This window comes from Nerophis lumbriciformis, linkage group LG10, assembly GCF_033978685.3.
Source record: "Nerophis lumbriciformis linkage group LG10, RoL_Nlum_v2.1, whole genome shotgun sequence".
NCBI lineage: Eukaryota > Metazoa > Chordata > Actinopteri > Syngnathiformes > Syngnathidae > Nerophis > Nerophis lumbriciformis.
Window position 1 is genome coordinate 27,002,403 of NC_084557.2, and position 17,505 is coordinate 27,019,907.

The 17,505-nt window shown below is 37.8% G+C and overlaps 1 long non-coding RNA gene across 2 annotated transcripts in view; it reads right to left on the minus strand.

Moving 5' to 3' along the window:
- Positions 1-17,505, minus strand: part of LOC133612499 (uncharacterized) — a 34,978-nt gene that overhangs the window by 6,365 nt on the left and 11,108 nt on the right. The gene's annotated exons all lie outside the window — the stretch shown is intronic.

Consider the following 17,505-nt stretch of genomic DNA (forward strand, 5'->3'; position numbering starts at 1 on the left):
TTCTACCGCTTGTTACTCTTGGTGTCTCCTAGCCACTCAGGCAAATCATATTGTCTAAAAATGAATTTTCCAATCGATAACGTGACAATGTTAAATGTTGATGAACATCAATGTTAATTGATGTTAAATGACAAAACGGATTATAAAGACAATGTATATATATATATATATATATATACATATATATATATATATATATACCCACACAGCCTGCCCCCCGGCCAAATTTTTTTAACCCAATGCGGCCCCCGAGTCAAAAAGTTTGGGGACCCCTGCTATAGACATTAGTCAGCTTTAAACTCTTTTAATCCAATACAGCAGTCAACTAGTGGTACGCCAAAGAATCTCTTAATTAAGTGATTAGTGTTTTATTTTCCTATATTCAAACACAGTATTACTGTTTAAACTGTGTGTAATGTTAACGCGGCCAAACATTATATATACTTGTTAAATAAAACCTCTGCCTTATTTTACTACACTACTGTATTTTAATGTTGTCATTGTGGTGGTACTTAGAGACCCAAGTATTTTCTGAGGTGGTACTTGGTGGAAAAAAGTTTGAGGGCCACTGCAACATAGTAATGCTGCCTGAGGTTGAGCCAATCAGTGGCCACGCCACATTACTGAACAACGTGCTCAAATTGGTCTGGTCTCCATCCATCCATCCATCCATCCATCCATCCATCCATCCTCTAGCGGGTGTTTCCTAACCCCTAGAGGGCCGCCAAAAATATCAGTTTCTCAGCTGTGGTCCATATGGGCCGCAGCGGTACTCAGTTGTAATACACTTTTCTACCACTTGTGGTAGTAATGACAATCTCCAGTCAGAGAGAAGTTTCTTAAGCGCAAAATTATGATTAAGGTGGTGAAGCTATATTTTCATTTAGTTTATTTATTTTAGCACGGATCGGCGCGGCGTCTTCAGTAATGCGGACGCTGTATCGATCCGTTGTGGTGAAGAAGGAGCTGAGCCGGAAGTCAAAGCTCTCAATTTACCGGTCGATCTACGTTCCCATCCTCACCTATGGTCATGAGCTTTGGGTTATGACCGAAAGGACAAGATCACGGGTACAAGCGGCTGAAATGAGTTTCCTCCGCCGGGTGGCGGGGCTCTCCCTTAGAGATAGGGTGAGAAGCTCTGCCATCCGGGAGGAGCTCAAAGTAAAGCCGCTGCTCCTCCACATCGAGAGGAGCCAGATGAGGTGGTTCGGGCATCTGGTCAGGATGCCACCCGAACGCCTCCCTAGGGAGGTGTTTAGGGCACGTCCGACCGGTAGGAGGCCGCGGGGAAGACCCAGGACACGTTGGGAAGACTATGTCTCCCGGCTGGCCTGGGAACGCCTCGGGGTCCCACAGGAAGAGCTTGGACGAAGTGGCTGGGGAGAGGGAAGTCTGGGCCTCCCTGCTTAGGCTGCTGCCCCCGCGACCCGACCTCGGATAAGCGGAAGAAGATGGATGGATGGATGGAGTATATTTGGTTTGTACTCCTTTTTCTAATCAGCCTGACCTAAGCCTACGGTTTGTGTTAAATAAATATGTAGGTTAGCGATAATTATTGAATACAATTAAAATCAAGAGTAAAATTACTAGTTCAGGGTTATTATTTGAGTGGGAAAGTGGATTTGGCCGGGGGGCAGGCTGTGTGGAAAAGTTGGGCCTTGAGGCCCAAAAGGTTAAGAGCCGCTGTTTTAAATCACTCAAAAAGGTAACTTACCGAAACCGAGGGTTTGGTCAAATGTAACAAGAAGGAAGGACAGCAGACAGGAATGCGAGAGGCACTTTTTTAAAGTCAACAGTCTCATCTCATTTAAACAGCTGCCACCATCAAGAGCTCCCTTTCTCCCACCAGTCACATACTTTCCGGGCTCATAATAATGGCGCTATGCGTCACATTCAACTGTGCTAACAAAATAATAAACTTTTAAAAATGGCTTACACTTTATTAAATGTTGATTAATATTCCTATAAATTGCAATAATAGCGTCAGTGAAGCTCATGGCGTGACTCACCAAGCTTTAATTTGCAACTCGTCGCGTAGTTTCTAACTGGCAAATGACCGTGTTTTTTTTACTATGTGTAATTATTATTTTTGTAATCAGCCTGACCTTAAGTGATAAATAAATAATTAGCATTTATTATTGAACATGAATAAAATCAAGAGTAAGATTACTAATTCAGTGTTAATATTTGAGCAGGCCCCGGACCCCTCTGTAGTGTAAAAGTTGGGCACCGACGTCAAAAAGATTAAGAAACCCTGCTCTAGTGATTAATCATACTGTACTATTGATATTTTTAGTTTATTTAGCCATTTTTATGCCTGAAAACTTAGGAGTGTAACGAGATCAGTGATTCTCAAACTATGGTAGTGTACCACTATTGGTGCGCCAAAGAATCACTTGATTAAAGTACAGTGTTTTATTTTCCTATATTCAAACACATATTCAACTGTGTCTAATGTCACAGTGGCCAAAAATATTAAATATACTTGTTAAAAAAAACAACTTGTTTTTAATGAATACTTAGGCCTATTACACTACTGTATTTTAATGTTGTCATTATGGTGGTGTTTGGAGAGTCAAGTATTTTCTGAGGTGGTATTTGGTGAAAAAAATTTGAGAACCACTGCTATAGATCGGTTTATATTCCTAAATGTCAAGTATATCGATCTGTGCTCGGCAAGTTTGCCTTCCAGAAGATAGGTATTGATCCAAGATCGTTTTAAAAGGGAACATATCGATTTTATCGATACTAGAAAAAGGCAAACATTTTATTTAAGAACGCCAGACTTTATATTATGTTTAGCCCTTTTAATGATAAGGGCGTTTAACGTTAAGTCTGTCTGCCCGCCTGTGTTGTCATCAAAACAAAAATGGCAGATAGTTACGGTGGTCACAACAAACGCAAACGCCACGAGACGAAATCATAAATTATAAACACAGAAACTTTCAGCAACAGCACGTTTTCAAAAGCCACAAGAAAGACAAACAACATAACATAATATAAAGCCACAACACAACTTTAAGCCACAAAAGACGTGGCCGACACAACAGAAGTGACAGCAGAGCGAGTTGCGTTGACATACTGACTTCTGGAACACAAGGAGAATCAATTTTATGAGAAAGAAGATGGATGAAGGAGGGTATGGAAATTAGGAAGCGATGAGCCAACACCATCAACAGGGATAAGGAGACGTACATGGCTCAGCACACCTGGGACACTGTCAGTCATTGGTGACACCAGAGTGGAGAACAGATACTGTATGACCGGGTCGGGAAACTTCACTTAACAGGTAAATTTACTCTTGAAATGTTGGTTACTGTACTTTTATAGCAAATTGCTTGAATGTTGAAAATGTGAGCAGAAAATGTTTCCTCTTGTTACCGTATATTTCAAACTTTAAGGCGCAATTAAAATCTTTTTTTTCCTCAAAACTCAACAGTGCGCCTTATAGCCAGATGCGCCTAATGTACGGAATAATTCTGGTTTTGCTCACTGACCTCGAAGCAATTTTATTTGGTACATAGTGTAATGATAAGTGTGACCACCAGGAGATGTCAAACATAAGAGATACGTGGTAAGAGGTATGATGGCAATATGACTCAAGTAAACAACACCAACATTTTATATGTTCCATTGAAAATATAGAACATTACACACGGCGCTCAAAAATCTTTCAAAATGTTTTAGTACGACTTTGGTAAGCTATGAAGCCGCTCCGCTTGGTGGATTGTCGGCGCATTAAACATACAAGTATTATTATGGTGTGTTTATAAGATAAGACATATCTGCCGTTTTGTTTCGCAATACTATGCAAAAGCAACTTTTCTTACCTTCTGGTACTTGCTGATCTGTATTTGGGATCTGGATAAATCCTGAAAAATTGCACGCATCCGCCTTTGTAGTTCGTACCGACGACGTAGTCGATAAGCTTCTTCTTTTTCTCTATCTTCTTGTTATGTGACATTCATCCTCTGCTGTTGCCATTTCTAATATAAAGTATGTAAAGTTCTGACTTATATCTGTCTGTAAACTCGCCATTAAAGCGCTAAAACATATCGGTGTATTCAGTTTACATTATTCACCCAAGGAACTTTAGTTATTAAGAGTTCCGGTCGGACGTTTTTTCACGGGACACATTTCCGGCCTTGTGGTTGTTTCCGGATGAGGAGATGCTGCTCCGTTATTGATTTAGGTCCCGTTAATTCAAACTAAAGTGTTGTTTGCACTTTATTCCAATATGACGATACAGTGTCCACTATTTATTTCACAGTCACACCGGTTGAATTTTGTTGTTGAAAAATTACTGAATCAATTTCAACTCACTGAATCGTTTTCAGATCGTATCGACATCGAATAATTGTTCAAATGTATCGTTACATCCTTACTGAAAATACTTAATTTTGGACAAAAAAAAATTGTAGAATAAGTGAGAAAAAATATATAAAAGCTGTAATATTGGAAGTGCGATGCAATGTCATTTGTATATTGTGCAAAAGGACCCAACTTTCCGATGCCTTTGCACGTCCTCCAGTTTGGAAAGAGTTGCACATTTCCGTGTTTAGACGGCCACGGGCACACTAGCACGTGCAAAATGTTTAGCTTGTTTTTAAAAAGGCTCAAGTTGCAGGTGCTTCCTTGAGGAGTTTATCTCCACGTTCACTTGCCGGCTAAACAAAAGTAAACTTCCCGCTTGATGCTTGCGTTTTTTGTCTACAGGGACGTTTGAGTAAATAAGGTAATGATGCCACAACTACTTCAATTAAAGGCGACGCAGCCCTGCTGGGAGAAACAACTCCCACATTGCTGTGGATACCACCCACACACATTGCCTCCTTCTTGTTGGACAGTCACTTCCCACTCCAACGTGACTCATGTTTATTCCCCACCTGCTGAAAGGACAAATGCGGAACTAAATCAATGTTTGCATGATAGCAGTCCTCCTTAAAAGGTGCAGGTGCAAACCAGCCCTGATTGACAGAAAGTGAAACGGGCACACATGTGACTTGAGCAGATTTTGGTGGCTTTGGGGCAGCTGAGAAGGTGAGAACGAGAAGAGTGAGGAAGGCAAAGGGGCCACTGAGAACTATTGGCTTTCATTGCTGCCTGGCGGTCATGCAGGCTCAGTCGTGATGTTTGATTGACAGGGGGGTTGGATAAGGTGAGGGTGCAGAACAAGGACTCCATAATGAGAAGTGCACAAAACATACTCCAGAGCCGGGGCCACACAGCTCATTAATGAGAAAGAACAGTGTTTACGTCTGCAGGTTCACATTAATCCTATGAAATGTACGGAAAGGCTGAAATACAACATGGGGGATCGTGGGAGGGCACCTGCTTTGGAATTTTACTTTCGCTATCATTCACCGTGCAACCTCTCTGTGTGTGTGTCCGAAAAGGAGCAGGAAGAAGCAAAAGCTTGTATTGTCCTGCCCCATCACTCAGATCATCTGATTCGTAATCAATCAATCAATATATAATCACCGATACTTGGAAGTATTAAGTATATAAATTAGGGATGTACGATAATGGCTTTTTTGCCGATATCCGATATTCCGATATTGTCCAACTCTTAATTACCGATACCGATATCAACAGATATATACAGTCGTGGAATTAACACATTATTATGCCTAATTTGGACAACCAGTTATGGTGAAGATAAGGTCCTTTTTAAAAATAATAATAAAATAAAATAAGATAAATAAATTAAAAACATTTTCTTGAATAAAAAAGAAAGTAAACAATATAAAAACAGTTACATAGAAACTAGTAATTAATGAAAATGAGTAAAATTAATTGTTAAAGGTTAGTACCAGTGGACCAGCAGCACGCACAATCATGTGTGCTTACGGACTGTATCCCTTGCAGACTGTATTGATATATATTGATATATAATGTAGGAACCAGAATATTAATAACAGAAAGAAACAACCCTTTTGTGTGAATGAGTGTGGATGAGTGTAAATGGGGGAGGAAGGTTTTTTGGGTTGGTGCACTAATTGTAAGTGTATCTTGTGTTTTTATGTTGATTAAATTAAAAAAAAACAAAAAAAACAAAAAACGATACCGATAATAAAAAAAACGATACCGATAATGTCCGATATTACATTTTAAAGCATTTATCGGCCGATATTATCGGACATCTCTAATATTAATACAGGGGTTCTTAAGCTTTTCCACTACAAAGAGACTGAATTAGTCATCTTACTCTTGATTTTAATCATATACAATAATTATGTCTAACCTACCTACAGTTTACAACCATGCCAAATGATATGAAAACGTGTTAATCACCAATATTTATTTTAAAAACTTAGCCTTAGGTCAGGCTAATTAGAAAAATAAGTCCCAATCAAATATACTGCATAAGAAGGTACTCATAACTAACTGATGAAAATACATTTACATACAATTACGTTGTGCTAAAATAAACTAAATTAATAATGAATATGCTTCTTAACTAAACTGTCAAGGAAATTTAAGTGCAAATGAAAATACAGCTTCAACGCTTCAGTCATAATTTTTGTGCTCAAGAAACTTCTTGAGACTTTAGTTCCAGACTTCTTCTGTTTGTATGAGATTGTCATTACTGCCACAAGTGGTGGAAAAGTGTATTACAACAGAGTACCGCTGCGGCCCATACGCACCACATTTGAGATAGATATTTTTTGGATGCCCTATGGTTAAGAACCACTGTATTAATATATATATATATATATATATATATATATATGTATATATATATATATATATATACAGTATATATATATATACAGTATATATATATATATATATATATATATATATATACACATATATATATATATATATATATACACAGTATATATATATATATATATATATATATATATATATACATATATATATATATATATATATATACATATATATATATATATATATATATACACAGTATATCAACCTGCCTGCGAGAGGCAATAGAGAACAAGGACTAAGGTTTATTGATAATTGGCCCTCTTTCTGGGGCAAACCATTTTTGCTGAGGAGGGACGGCCTTCACCCTCCTCGGGAAGGCGCCATCACTCTTTCCAAAATTATAGATTACTATTTGAGTCACACTTGGCTAACTACACTAGAGCAAGCTCGGACAAAGGCAATTACAGTGCCTGTTAGTCCGGGTGAGGAGTCAGTTAAGCTAGAACTGACCAGCGCCAGGCTGGACAATTCCTGCACACATAGCATTTATCATAGAATAATACATAACTCACATAATGTTTTTTCCTGCAGTGACTGTGCCAGAGGTGGACATGCATTCTACTGAGGTGGCAAATTATGACGTGTTAAATCTCTCGCAGCACCAAGCAGCAAATAATATCAAGATCCCCATCATATCAATTTGTAGATGTGGTCGAAATTATTTAAAGCGCACTGCGCAAAATAGACGTAACGTTATTAATATCAGTACTACGGATCCCATTAACAAAAATGCCTCAAAACAGCCCACTACCTATAATATGGGCTTTTTAAACATCGGATCATTGTCTCCCAAAATGTTATTAGTTAATGATGTCATTAGCGACAACAATCCTAACGTCATTGGTCTCAGTGGGACTTTGCTAAAACCAGATACATTTTTCCCACTTAAAGAGGCATCTCCTCTTAACTACGAGTGCACATATTGCCCGTCCCATTAAAAGGGGTGGAGTCGCCGCACTAATATCCAATGAAAACCTTAACTTTAGCTCCAACCTAAGTAATGAATATAAATCATTTGAGGTGCTTACTATGAGGTCTGTCACACCGCTACCTCTGCATCTGGCTGTTATCGATTGCCCCACCTGGGCCCTATTCGGACTTTATCAGTGAATTTTCAGAGTTTGCTGCTGATCCAGTGATGCACGCAGATAATATAATTATAATGTTGGATTTTAATATCCATATGAATATCCCGTCAGACCCTCGTGCGTGGCGCTCCAGACTATAATTGATAGCTGTGGTCTTACACAAATAATAAATCAACCCGCGCATCGCAACGGTAATACGATAGACCTAGTCCTTGTCCGGGGTGTCACCACCTCCAAAGTTATGGTACTTCGGTATACTAAAGTAATGTCCGATCACTGCCTTATAAAATTTGAAGTTCTGACTCATTGTCAACAAGCTACCAATAACCAATGCTTCTGCGGCCGTAACATTAATGTTGCCCCAACTACGACTCTTGCTGCAGCAGAAGCAAATAAACTTGGTGCTGCCTTTTCTAACAGGTGCTGAACGACAACACAGACAAAAGTTTTGCCTTGATAAAAAACTTATTTTTTTGCAGCAAGCAACAATACAACAGTAACATCGTCCCTGGCGAGAGTGTCACAACAAACCGCTCCTCTGCTTTCCTGGTCCCCGTATCAGCTGGTATGACACAGGCCCCCACCTCCCCATATAGCTGCCCCAGGATATGCCTGTAGATTATTCTTTAATTTTGGACCTCTAGAATCAGCAAGTCCTCGTCCGTTTGTGTCAACGAGGTAAAATTACTTTTTACAAGTTGACTTCATGTCCGGCGCCACCCATTAGGACGTTTCAAAGTGTAAAATACGATCCGCCTTTAAAACTGAGTATTTTATTTTGAAAGTAAACCGGATAATTTATTTTGTGTTGGTGCATGACTTTCTGTCCAACATGAGCAGATTTTAGCTAAATTTAATGGATTTGTTGTGGCGTCCGGCAAATATAGAAGCACTAAGTACATTTAGCGCTGGAATGAAGATCGTCAAAGGCATGTTGGCGATGTTTCGCAGGCGGTGGAAAAGGACACATTGTCTTGAATAAAAACAGGAAGAGTCCGCAGCCGTGCGGGGGCCGTTTCGTATCCAGTGGAAATCTGTGGGCACACTTTTCTTTCTCCATTTCTACTTCTTGTTCATGGCTTAACATTAGCTGGAACGCTACTGCACTATGGACCGATGGTCAAAATAGTGTCATTAAAAGAAATGTGCGTTAACTTTGACAGCCCTGATATGAACATAGAACATAACTCCCTCTGAATAGTCTCTTTTTCTTCTCATGTTTGTTTGGGCTGTTGCATCAGTTTAGTGTGACTGTAATGATGTCTTTGTCAAAAAAAATGTGTATTAAAATGTGAATTGGGGGATATTACAGCAGTACCTCGAGTTTTCTTCCAATATAATCCGTTCCAAAAGGTCAGACAAAGACTGAATTGTTGGAAATCCAAAGTACTTTTTCCCATAAACGCAAAAATATGAACACAAAACATTTATGAGGAAATAATGTACAATTAATATCTAACATCACTTTTGCCTTTACTGAACAGCAGAGAGGGAGGAGGTGAAGAAAGAGCCACCGTCATACTTTTATACAATTATTTTCTTTAATTCAACAGTGTTTCTCACCTTATTTATCAAAGTGCTTGCACTCGTATTATAACCAAGAAGAGACTTTGCAACCCCACAGCGCTGTCCTATAACTCGCAACTTTCTTTGACCCCAAGGAGGCTTATTATGCCGTTGGGTAATCGCTACAGGGGCTCACTGGCCAGTTTGTTACGCACAATGTTTGGACGTACAATAACCGGGGCAAATTTTCACGCAAGTGTTCATGGAAAACCGAGGCCCCACTGTACTTTGGAGCTTTCACTGTATTTATTAACATGCAAAACCCTTTTGTTTGATTTGAGAAACATCCCTGAATAGGCGTTACAGTTACACGGAGTAACAGCAGCGATGCATTCAGGGCTCCGTGTTGTACCTCAATAAAGTGAGCAGTAAAAGGCCTGACTGAAAGCATCCACAAGTCCATAAAAGTGTTCATAAACTATTTAGGGCCTTTTTGCTCTCACCACAGGGGACATGCACACATAATGTGCAGCTTATGTTCCCCATCAATGAAGCTCCCACCTGAGCGTGCCCCAGGTATCTCCCCTTGTCAGCAGCGACACACACAGGCTGTTTAAGTGCTCCTATCGGACCACAGAGGAGAGGAACAGCAGATTAAGCATGATCCTATTCCATCGCCGCTAGCCCCTTCATACGCTCCGTTACACCAGCATTTAAAAAGGGGAGCGTGGGATGTGTGGGGGGAGGGGGGTTCCATTCAGACCTGTGATATGAATCTCAGACGTATGGACAAGAACACAGCTTTCACCCCCCGGTTTCACAGAAAAGACCCCTTTTTGGCACCCTCTATTTCTGGTTGCTACGGCCGTCTGGGTTCAATGGTGCGCTCCTGTTGTGAGGGGACAAAGCCTCTCAGTCATCCAGCCACGGTTGCTAGGGGAGCCAGAATGTATGGGGAGGGACGGGCTGCTGTTGTCCCAGACCAAATGTCTCTCTTAAGGCGGCTGAGAAGAAGTGATTGACAGGTGGCTACACGCTCCGCTGCGGATCACCCGGGAGGTCTGAGGGGGGTGACATTATATTTCAGACGTGTGTGTGTGTGTGTGTGTGTGTGTGTGTGTGTGTGTGTGTGTGTGTGTGTGTGTAAGTGTAGTTCCGGTGAGTTATGCAGTGTGAGCAAACGGTATATATGATGGAGATATGGAAATATAAAAGTAGCACCATTGATACTGATACATGTTTCAAATATGCTGTTGGCAATCATTTGAGTCAAAGTGCTATGATCACTGTGACTTTTTTGATGAATATCTATCCAAGCAGAGGTTTGCTGATAAATTGGAACTCTGCAAGTAATTACAACTGCTGTAAAAAGTTTTATATATATATATATATATATATATATATATATATTTTTTTTTTTTTTTTTTTTTTTTTTTTTGCAAATATTTTTATTGAATTTTACAGTTAAAATCACATTTAACAGTCATACTTTGCTCATGCAAAGCCTTCATACAATCAATCAATGATAAATATATACACATTTTTATTTGAAATATTTGGAAAAATATGACATTATATTTTTCTCAACTAACAAGATATATTTCACATATTCAAAGTTCAGTTTTTTCGAAATGTTTATTTGGAAAAAATATCTGAGACTTTTTCTAGATTTAAAAAAACATTTTTTACACATATATAATTTTTATTTTAATTTTAGAATATATATATATATATATATATATATATATATATATATATATATACATTAAAATAAAAATTATTGGTATTTGGAAAAAAGTTTCTAAAAAAAAATACAAAAAAATGTATGTATTTTTTTCGAAAAATGTTTAATTGTTCACATGTGCATTGAGAAAAATACTTTATCTGTTTTTTCTATACATCATTTAATTTACATTTTGTTTGAGATATATGTAAAACTATATTTATTAGCTATATGAAAATCTTTTTTTAGATATATACATATGGGCGACTTGTCCAGGGTGTACGCCGCCTTCCGCCCGAATGCAGCTGAGATAGGCTCCAGCACCTCCGCGACCCCGAACGGGACAAGCAGTAGAAAATGGGTGGATGGATGGACATATGTGTATTTATGTATGTGTGTATAATTGTTTTAGAAAAATTACTTTTTTTATTGTTCACATATTTAGAATTTTTGAAAGAAAAATACATACCACCAATAACTTTTGATATATATTTTGAAATATTTCACAAAATAAGTGCTAAATACGAATATAAATGTGTTTTTCCTTGAACATTTCACATACGTGAATACCCAAAATATTAGAAATACTCAGAGACGCATTTGTTTTTACACCGCTTCATTCCAACTACACTGTAATACACACTGTCAATACAAACATCGAAGCGTTTTTATCCGACATTTTGACATTTCATCTATGCAACTGCAGCTGAAATTTCAGCCAAATAACTACGTATTTAATAATAAATCTAACAAGTGTATATATTGTATTTGTGTTTCTTTCATGGCCGAGAGACACAAAAGCGGTGAGTTGTGTGTTTATTTGTATGTCCGGGATTAGTGAGTCTTTGTGTTGCCAGCAGACATGAATTCTCTCTGCAGGCCTCAGGAGCAGACAGAATGCAGCGTTGGGATATAAAGAGGGGGTCCACGTAAGGACCCCGCCTGGCCTCGCATAGAGGTGCCTGAGACTGTCTGGCTTCTGCACTCCCAGACAGGGAAGCCTTCCACTCGTCAGATGGCACCCATCACCATCTCCCCGCCCCCTTTCCCTTGACCTTGACTCTCTGTCACCATGGCCCCTCCAGACAGGCTGGGGTCAAAGGCTAACACAGCAGTCACACATCAGACACGGTTCGAATCCCCTGTGTCCGTATAAATGCTGAATGATAAATCACCCAAAAGCACCGTGTTGGAATGTGCCTCGGAATTCCTGTGGAGGCTCATTTTCAAAGGCCACGTTAAAAAATATAAATTTTAAGGTAAAAATGATACCTTGGTTGATGTTATGATTTTAACAGAACACGTTGACACATTGCATTGATTAAGCTATTTGGGAGCTTTAGACGTTTGCAATGCTGCTGAAGCCATAACAAGTTTGCACACTTTTCTCATCCATCCATCCATCCATTTTCTACCGCTTCTCCCTTTCGGGGTCACGGGTTGTGCTGGAGCCTATCTCTGCTGCATTTGGGCGGAAGGTGGGTCTCAAAAGGCTCATTTAATTTCACAATAAAAGCATGTTCATCAGATATGTGGTTTAGAAGGAAATCAGCTCTGCTCTCATGTTCTTCCACTTCCTGCAGGCCAACAATACAGTAAATGAAACGTAAACGCCCATCCCTAGTGCGAACTCGGGATGGGCGATACTGCACCTTTTGGGGTCAATCCGATAACAAGTGATTTCAAGTATTACTGATACATATACATGACATTCTCCAAGATTATTTATTAATTTTGCTTTGATTTTTTGATCATGACATACAGATTTTAGGCAAACAAAATGCCATTGTGTTATTTTGCTAGCATGCTTTTATTTTGAAGGCCTTTACAGGATGTATTATGCTGATGTTGCCAGCCAGTATGTTGCAAAGTGGACTGAAAAGGTTGGCCTTCATTGCCCTTTAAAGTTTATAGTGAAACTTAAAATACGGAACATTTACGGGACACTATTTAAAAAGGTAAACAAATGAAAAATAGGACAGATATTCACAGAAACAAAAACAGTGATATACGAAAACTAAAAAGAAATCAGTCCTATTACCCTGAACATTGGCATCATCAGTGTTGGTATTTGGTGATGAACAATTTCCCCCCCATACGTGTTCACTTTAATACAATAATTCAATATATTGACTGTTTAAAGCAGTGGTCCCCAAACTACGGCCCGTGCGCCAGATACGGCCCGCCAGCGTCCAAAATCCGGCTCGTGAAAATCCAGAGTAAAAAAAAATATATATATAAATATATATATTTTTTTTTTTAATTAATCTGTCTTTTCTAGATCATCCATGTTTTACTGCTTGTTACTCTTGGGGTCTCTAAGCCGCTCAGGCAAATCATATTGTTTAAAAATGCATTTTCCCTTCGATAACGTGACATCATCATGCTTGCACCGCAGTGTCGGGCAAGTGTGCACTCTTTCAGTTAATTAATGCACGAGGGAAAAAAATGTTTTTAAACGTCAGTGGACAACTGGACATATTACTTTTTTTTGTTCAGTGTAAGGAGAAGGCAGTTTGTCTAATCTGCAAAGATATATATATATATATATATATATATATATATATATATATATATATATATATAGCCCGGCCCCTAAACTCAAATATGCATACAGTTACAACATGATACATCACATATTTCCAGTTTCTCATGTCATGTCCGAAAAGGAGAAGGAAGAAGCAGAGCTTATTTAAGCCTACCCTTTTTCCATTTCATCGCAACTTCTAATACATTTGTTCCCTTCCTGTTCTCAATTTGTACACAATATAAATATAAGATAAAGATATATATTTCACTTATCTTTGTAATAACGCATACATCAGGGATCTCAAATTAAATTTAATTGGGGGGCCGCTAGAGACAGAGTCTGGGTGATGCTGGCCCGCACAAAGTATTGATTTCAATATCACGTTTTACCCACGTGACTAAATTAGTTCACTATTTTGACCAGCGGCATAAGCTTTGGTTGTCCTTAAGTCAGTATAGATGTAAAAATTTTACAATAATTGTTGAGATGGTCTTCAGCTTGCTTACAGGATCTTGCTCTTTGTGTTGCCCACTTTGTGTTTGTTGTGCTGTTATTTTTGTCTTTGCACTGTTAATGTATAGTGGGATACAAAATGACCAGAATATACAGTATTTAACTAATAGACGCCCAGTGGGCACAGGCCGCAATTACACTAAACTGTATGACGTTAAAGGGGAACTGTACTTTTTTTGGAGTTTTGCTTATCATTCACAATCATTATGAAGGACATGACAATGGATGGATATATATATATATATGTATATTTTTTGCATTCTAACTATTAAATGAATGTGATCAAAAGTCTGCTTACAATGGAGCCTATAGGAGTCGCACAATTCTGCCTATAAAGCCCTTAAAAAAACATCCAAACACCTTCATTAAGGTTTGTATACATGATGTAATTATATATTTAATGTAGTAACGGGCACATTTATAATAACACTTAATATTTACGTATTTTGATCATTTCAAGCATACACGGCGCATTAATTTAAAAAACGCATCACGTTTGCTTTTTTTTCTTCATCGCTGATTATTACTCACTGCAGACTTCATGAGAGCCAACAAACATAATAAAACATCACGTACTGTATAAGGTCTGCTTTCATTAGGATGCCGACTGATAGGATATTCCCATTTAGATGAAGAATAATCCTTGTGAAGAAACGGGGTGGGGTATAGGGGCGACCTATAGCATCTTTTCATGTCGTCCTCGCCAGTTTCGGGTCCTAAATGGCAGTCAAAGTGTCCCAACTTGTCGGAATACTTACTCCGACTTCTTCTGTCCAGATGAGATGCATGATTTATGATTTAAAATACATTTACAGGGAGCAGGGAAGTGAGGAAACAGCAGACCACTAGATGATGTAAACATAGGGACACCCAGAAGTGATTATGGTGCCGCAATAAATAGTTTGTCTGCGTTAGCGCTTAATAACGATATCACTAATACTTGGTTCATATTCAAGTCACAAAATGTAAATGGAGTATTGTTGACGCTTTTTGGATGGTTATTTAACGGATTTTATGGGCGGAATAGAGGAGCTCCCACTGGGTCCGCTATAAGCAGACTTTTATTTACGTTTATTTAATATTTGGAATGCGTTAAAAAATCTGTTGTCATGTCTTTCATAATGATTGAGAACCATAGGCAAAATTCCAAAAAAAGTGCAGTTCCCCTTTCAGCAGTAGGCCACAAATGGCCCTCTGTCCCTCATCTTGAGACCCCTAACATACATAATCAAATGCTGGCAACCATTTTCTTTACCTTTCAAACTTGATTGGAGATAAACAAGTTAGACACGTTTTTGAACAGTTTTGAGTCCAGTGTACTCTGCTACATTTTCAATAGAGAAAATTTGATGGTTGTGCATGGAGGCATCCATATTATTTTTCTTTTGTTTATTAAGCACACAAAAACCAACACAATCCAAGATACGCCAAACATTTTAATATCATTTAAGAAAAAACTGTCTTTGTATTATTTTAGCATGTTCAGGTTATAGTTTTTCTTCGTATAGAAAAACAGCAGGAAATGTCCCCTTAGCCACAGTATAGACAGCACCCGGTGCATGAAACTTATAAAAAAAATCCCTTTTAATTGATGTTAGTGGTGTTAAGTTATCAATATATTTCCAATTGACATTTAGCTCTTTGGAATATGCTGCCTTGCTTATATGTTAAATACAAAATAGGGCAAGTATAATATGAAAATATATTGTTAAATGAATGCCCCTTTCTTTTTTTGACAGATTGCATGAACATTACTAATGCTAATATATACATTATATTATACTATATTTTGAAACGGCAGGAATAAATTTGGAGCAGAAACTTTATTTTAGGAAAAAGTCCGTGAACGAGGGCTTGTTGGATGTGTTAAATCAGCCTGATTGGGAGTTTATGCCAAAGCCCTGAAGGCTGGGGTTGGAATGAATAGTCTGCTATTGAAACGAGTGTGAGGAAGGTGGCGTTCACATAGACCTCTTCTCCTTTCTTATGCTAAAGGTTTGCTTCCAGACTCATTCACAACACTTCTCAGCAACTTTCCCTCCAAAATGTTGTGTTAGAAAAGCACATTATTGAACGCTTCCTTTATTGTCTTGTCAGTAATTTCTCTTTTAACAAACAAGCTCCTGTTTTACCGTGTTGATGAGGATTTATTCCTACTTAGTCCTCTCTTTATTTGCTTCCTGTTTGGAGTGTAACACGTGTAACAGTGCACTGGTCACTGGGGAGTGGAAGGAAATGGCCTCTTAATTAGCAGCTCTTGACCTTTGACTCCGGCTCCTGACCTCAGAATCTCTCCGGTGTACTTATTGTCCTCAGGGGGATCATACTGACCATGAACTCTGACCTTTTCAAGTCATGCAATGACAAAAAAACACTGGTCAAAAAGTTTATTTAGCCTAAATCAGCGACTCTGTGCTTGTTTCTTATTGGCCCGGGGCACATTCAGAAAGATGATTAAAAAAGGTCGGTACATTTGAACAACAATAGCGCTAATCGTTGTAACCTATTACACAAAGCTGATATCTTAGCATATCTATATGTTGCATTTAAGTTTAGTACAATAAAAACTAAAATCGCAAACCACACCTTTAATTTGTTTCATGCAAAAGTTTGAAGGCCTCTGGCATATCTATGCCAAATAAAAAAAACTAACCTAAAAAAATTACTATATATATATATATATATACATATATACATACATATACACACACATATATATATATATATATATATATATATATATATATATATATATATATATATATATATATATATATATATATATATATATACATACATATATATATATATATACACAATAACTTTTAGATGATTATACATCACTCCAGTGGAGCAGTATTTATTAATTTCAACACTGCAGCAGAGGCTGATTCCACTAATTGATTTGCATCCAACCAAGGAGGAGCTGCTACTGTGCATTTAGATGCATATTAGCAAGCATACTGTGCCTCCTATTTAGCAATTTTGGAAAAATATTTCACTTTTTTTTTTTTCTGCTGGGTTCAAATTGCAAAATTGCCAATTAACATTCATCTTTATATTAATGTTATGATCCACCTTGTTAAAAGTCCTGTGACAATATATTTACGTAAAACTATATTTATGGATTGATTTTATTGTTTCTTTTGCATCTGATTTACATTTCTATATTTATAATTTTATATGTATGCATATGTATTCATAATTCGACATAAATATGAGTATAGACACGCCAGTTAGATATACTTTATTATTCCATAAAGGAATTATACATTTAATAATGCAATATATTTTTTGACAGCTTGTGTAGCTATTTAATGTAACATCCATGTTAAATGTAAAAGTGAACGAATTGCATTAATTGCTGGCATCCCAATTATTTCTGATACCATTGAGCTTTTGTTTTT